Below are 6,425 nucleotides of genomic sequence, written 5' to 3'. Positions count from 1 at the left end.
AATAATAATGATTTCTTATGCACACCTATTGCTCCACCCGCTACCACAGCGGAATTCTTTGAAATTAAACCTGCTTTACTGAATCTTGTTATGCGAGAGCAATTTTCTGGTGTTAGTTCTGATGATGCTGCTGCCCATCTTAATAATTTTGTTGAACTATGTGAGATGCAAAAATATAAAGATGTAGATGGTGACATAATAAAATTAAAATTGTTCCCTTTCTCATTAAGAGGAAGAGCTAAAGATTGGTTGCTATCTTTGCCTAAGAATAGTATTGATTCATGGACTAAATGCAAGGATGCTTTTATTGGTAGATATTATCCCCCTGCTAAAATTATATCTTTGAGGAGTAGCATAATGAATTTTAAACAATTAGATACTGAGCATGTTGCACAAGCATGGGAAAGAATGAAATCTTTGGTTAAAAATTGCCCAACCCATGGACTGACTACTTGGATGATCATCCAAACCTTTTATGCAGGACTGAATTTTTCTTCTCGGAACCTATTGGATTCAGCTGCTGGAGGTACCTTTATGTCCATCACTCTTGGTGAAGCAACAAAGCTCCTTGATAATATGATGATAAATTACTCTGAATGGCACACGGAAAGAACTCCACAAGGTAAGAAGGTAAATTCTGTCAAAGAAACCTCTTCCTTGAGTGATAAGATTGATGCTATTATGTCTATGCTTGTGAATGATAGGACAAATATTGATCCTAATAATGTTCCGTTAGCTTCATTGGTTGCTCAAAAAGAACATGTTGATGTGAATTTCATTAAAAATAACAATTATAATAATTCTAGGCCATATCCTGCTAATGGTAACTCTTATGGTAGATATGCTTCACCTAATGAGGAAAAGATATTAGAAATTGAAAGATCCACCAAGAACTTTATGCAATCACAATATGAGCAAAATAAATTGTTTACTAAAACTATGAATGAGCAATCTACCTTGTTGAAGAATATAGGAAATCAACTTGAAAATCTGAATATGGAGATCTCTGGGTTACAAACTAAACTTCAAATGCTGAAACCCGAATGTCATACATGTCTGCGTCACAATATTCTTTAATTAATAAAATGGCTGCTAAACCTGAGGATATATATAATAAAATTGTTACTACAGCAAATGCCATCCAAGTTAGAATTAATGAGAATATAAGATTAATGGCTGAACTGCATGCTAGGTGGGAAAGAGAAGAAAATGAAAAACTAGCTAAAGAGAATAATATAGCTAAAGTTTGGACTATTACTACCACTAGCAATGCTAATGCTACACATGTTGCTGCACCTCCTACTAATAATGGTAAAAGGATTAGTGTAGGCAATGTTTCCACTTCTAATGCAAAGCGCGAAAAACTGCCTGAAACTGCTAAAACTGCTGAAACTGCATGTGATAAAACTGCTGAATTTTTTTCCAACATTGGGGACAATGATCTCATTGCTTTAGATCATAATGGTTTGGATTTTGATGATTGTCATATCTCTGAAGTTATAAAGTTCTTACAAAAACTTGCTAAGAGTCCTAATGCTAGTGCTATAAATTTGGCTTTCACGAAACATATTACAAATGCTCTCATAAAAGCTAGAGAAGAGAAACTAAATCGCGAAACTTCTATTCCTAGGAAGTTAGAAGATGGTTGGGAGCCCATCATTAAGATGAAGGTCAATAACTTTGATTGTAATGCTTTATGTGATCTTGGTGCAAGTATTTCTGTTATGCCTAAGAAAATTTATAATATGCTTGACTTGCCACCATTGAAAAATTGTTATTTGGATGTTAATCTTGCTGATAACTCTACAAAGAAACCTTTGGGGAAAGTTGATAATGTTCGTATTATGGTTAACAATAACCTTGTCCCCGTTGATTTTTTTTGTCTTGGATATTGAATGCAATGCATCTTGTCCCATTATATTGGGAAGACCTTTTCTTCGAACTGTTGGTGCTACCATTGATATGAAGGAAGGTAATATTAAATATCAATTTCCTCTCAAGAAAGGTATGGAACACTTCCCTAGAAAGAGAATGAAGTTACCTTTTGATTCTATTATTAGAACAAATTATGATGTTGATGCTTCATCTCTCGATAATACTTGATACACACTTTCTGCGCCTAGCTGAAAGGCGTTAAAGAAAAGCGCTTATGGGAGACAACCCATGTTTTTACCACAGTACTTTTGTTTTATATTTGAGTCTTGGAAGTTGTTTATTACTGTAGCAACCTCTCCTTATCTTAGTTTTATTGCATTGTTGTGCCAAGTAAAGTCTCTAATAGAAGTATGATACTAGATTTGGATTACTGCGCAGAAACAGTTTTCTTTGCTGTCACGAATCTGGGTAAAATTCTCTGTAGGTAACTCATAAAATTATGCCAATTTACGTGCGTGATCCTCAGATATGTACGCAACTTTCATTAGTTTTAAGTTTTCTCATCTGAGCAAGTCTGCTGCCTGTTAAAAATTCGTCTTTACGAACTGTTCTGTTTTGACAGATCCTGCCTTTTATTTTGCATTGCCTGTTTTGCTATGTTAGATGGATTTCTTTGTTCCATTGACTTTCAGTAGCTTTGTGCAATGTCCAGAAGTATAAAGAATGATTGTGTCACCTCTGAACATGTGAGTTTTTGATTATGCACTAACCCTCTAATGAGTTTGTTTCGAGTTTGGTGTGGAGGAAGTTTTCAAGGATCAAGAGAGGAGGATGATATACACTATGATCAAGGAGAGTGAAAGCTCTAAGCTTGGGGATGCCCCGGTGGTTCACCCCTGCATACATCAAGAAGACTCAAGCATCTAAGCGTGGGGATGCCCAAGGCATCCCCTTCTTCATCGACAACATTATCAGGTTCCTCCCCTGAAACTATATTTTTATTCCGTCACATCTTATGTACTTTACTTGGAGCGTCGGTTTGTTTTTGTTTTTGTTTTTGTTTGAATAAAATGGATCCTAGCATTCATTGTGTGGGAGAGAGACACGCTCCGCTGTTGCATATGGACAAATATGTCCTTAGGCTTTACTCATAGTATTCATGGCGAAAGTTTCTTCTTCGTTAAATTGTTATGTGGTCGGAATCGGAAAATGATATATGTGGTAATTGGTATAATATCTTGAATAATGTGATACTTGGCAATTGTTGTGCTCATGTTTAAGCTCTTGCATCATATACTTTGCACTTATTAATGAAGAAATACATAGAGCATGCTAAAATCTGATTTGCATGTTTGGTTTCTCTAAGGTCTAGATAATTTCTAGTATTGAGTTTGAACAACAAGGAAGACGGTGTAGAATCTTATAATGTTTACAATATGTCTTTTATGTGAGTTTTGCTGTACCGGTTCATCCTTGTGTTTGTTTCAAATAAACCTTGCTAGCCTAAACCTTGTATCGAGAGGGAATACTTCTCATGCATCCAAAATCCTTGAGTCAACCACTATGCCATTTGTGTCCACCATACCTACCTACCACATGGTATTTCTCCGCCATTCCAAAGTAAATTGCTTGAGTGCTACCTTTAAAATTTCCATTCTTTACCTTTACAATATATAGCTCATGGGACAAATAGCTTAAAAACTATTGCGGTATTGAATATGTACGTATGCACTTTATCTCTTATTAAGTTGCTTGTTGTGCGATAACCATGTTCCTGGGGACGCCATCAACTACTCTTTGTTGAATATCATGTGAGTTGATATGCATGTTCGTCTTGTCTGAAGTAAGAGCGATCTACCACCTTATGGTTAGAGCATGCATATTGTTAGAGAAGAACATTGGGCCGCTAACTAAAGCCATGATCCATGGTGGAAGTTTCAGTTTTGGACATATATCCTCAATCTCATATGAGAAAAATAATTGTTGCTACATGCTTATGCATAAAAGAGGAGTCCATTATCTGTTGTCTATGTTGTCCCGGTATGGATGTCTAAGTTGAGAACAATCAATAGCGAGAAATCCAATGCGAGCTTTCTCCTTAGACCTTTGTACAGGCGGCATAGAGGTACCCCTTTTGTGACACTTGGTTAAAACATGTGCATTGCGATAATCCCGGTAGTCCAAGCTAATTAGGACAAGGTGCGGGCACTATTAGTATACTATGCATGAGACTTGCAACTTGTAAGATAGAAATTACATAACACATATGCTTTATTACTACCGTTGACAAAATTGTTTCTTGTTTTCAAAACCAAAGCTCTAGCACAAATATAGCAATCAATGCTTCCCTCTACGAAGGGCCATTCTTTTACTTTTATGTTGAGTCAGTTCACCTATTTCTCTCCACCTCAAGAAGCAAACACTTGTGTGAACTGTGCATTGATTCCTACATACTTGCATATTGCACTTGTTATATTACTTTACATTGACAATATCCATGAGATATACATGTTACAAGTTGAAAGCAACCGCTGAAACTTCATCTTCCTTTGTGTTGCTTCAATACCTTTACTTTAAATTATTGCTTTATAAGTTATCTCTTATGCAAGACTTATTGATGCTTGTCTTTAAGTACTATTCATGAAAAGTCTTTGCTTTATGATTCAATTGTTTACTCATGTCATTTACCATTGTTTCAAATCGCTGCATTCATTACATGTGCTTACAATAGTATTGATCAAGATTATGTTGGTAGCATTGTCACTTAAGAAATTATCTTTGTTATCGTTTACCTACTCGGGACGAGTACGAACTAAGCTTGGGGATGCTTGATACGTCTCAAACGTATCTATAATTTCTTATGTTCCATGCTACTTTTATGATGATACTCACATGTTTTATACACATTATATGTCATTATTATGCATTTTCCGGCACTAACCTATTAACGAGATGCCGAAGAGCCAGTTGTTGTTTTCTGCTGTTTTTGGTTTCAGAAATCCTAGTAAGAAAATATTCTCGGAATTGGACGAAATCAAAGCCCAGGGTCCTATTTTTGCACGAAGCTTCCAGAAGTCCGAGGGAGAGTCGAAGTGGGGCCACGAGGTGGCGACACACCAGGGCGGCGCGGCCCAGGCCCTGGCCGCGCCGGCCTGTGGTGTGGGCCCCTCGTGACGCCCCTTTACCTGCCCTTCCGCCTACAAATAGCCTCTATCGCGAAACCCCCAGTACCGAGAGCCACGATACGGAAAACCTTACTGAGACGCCGCCGCCGCCAATCCCATCTCGGGGGATTCAGGAGATCGCCTCCGGCACCCTGCCGGAGAGGGGATTCATCTCCCGGAGGACTCTACACCGCCATGGTCGCCTCCGGAGTGATGAGTGAGTAGTTCACCCCTGGACTATGGGTCCATAGCAGTAGCTAGATGGTTGTCTTCTCCTCATGTGCCTCATTGTCGGATCTTGTGAGCTGCCTAACATGATCAAGATCATCTATCTGTAATGCTATATGTTGTGTTTGTTGGGATCCGATGGATAGAGAATACTATGTTATGTTGATTATCAATCTATTACCTATGTGTTGTTTATGATCTTGCATGCTCTCCGTTGTTAGTAGAGGCTCTGGCCAAGTTTTTGCTAGTAACTCCAAGAGGGAGTATTTATGCTCGATAGTGGGTTCATGCCTCCATTAAATCTGGGACATTGACAGAAAGTTCTAAGGTTGTGGATGTGCTGTTGCCACTAGGGATAAAACATTGATGCTATGTTCGAGGATATAGTTATTGATTACATTACGCGCCATACTTAATGCAATTGTCTGTTGCTTGCAACTTAATACCGGAAGGGGTTCGGATGATAACCTGAAAGTGGACTTTTTAGGCATAGATGCATGCTGGATAGCGGTCTATGTACTTTGTCGTAATGCCCAATTGAATCTCACAATATTCATCATGTCATGTATGTGCATTGTCATGCCCTCTCTATTTGTCAATTGCCCAACTGTAATTTGTTCACCCAACATGCTATTTATCTTATGGGAGAGACACCTCTAGTGAACCGTGGGCCCCGGTCCATTCTTTTACATCGAATACAATCTACTGCAATACTTGTTTTACTGTTCTCTGCAAACAATCATCATCCACACTATACATCTAATCCTTTGTAACAGCAAACCGGTGAGATTGACAACCTCACTGTTTCGTTGGGGCAAAGTACTTTGGTTGTGTTGTGCAGGTTCCACATTGGCGCCGGAATCCCTGGTGTTGCGCCGCACTACATCTCGCCGCCATCAACCTTCAACGTGCTTCTTGGCTCCTACTGGTTCGATAAACCTTGGTTTCTTTCTGAGGGAAAACTTGCTGCTGTGCGCATCATACCTTCCTCTTGGGGTTCCCAACGAACGTGTGAGTTACACGCCATCAATACCGGAAGCCACAAGATCCCATTCGGTTGACCTCAACCGAATTCTACAACCAGCAACTCAATGCCTCCACACGTGATAAGATTAGGAGTGGCATCAACCGCAAGCTTCTTGATCAAGTCAATGACAT

This window comes from Lolium perenne, chromosome 6, assembly GCF_019359855.2.
Source record: "Lolium perenne isolate Kyuss_39 chromosome 6, Kyuss_2.0, whole genome shotgun sequence".
Taxonomy (NCBI): Eukaryota; Viridiplantae; Streptophyta; class Magnoliopsida; order Poales; family Poaceae; genus Lolium; species Lolium perenne.
The sequence above is the reverse complement of the archived record's forward strand: the minus strand, read 5'-3'. Positions refer to the sequence as shown.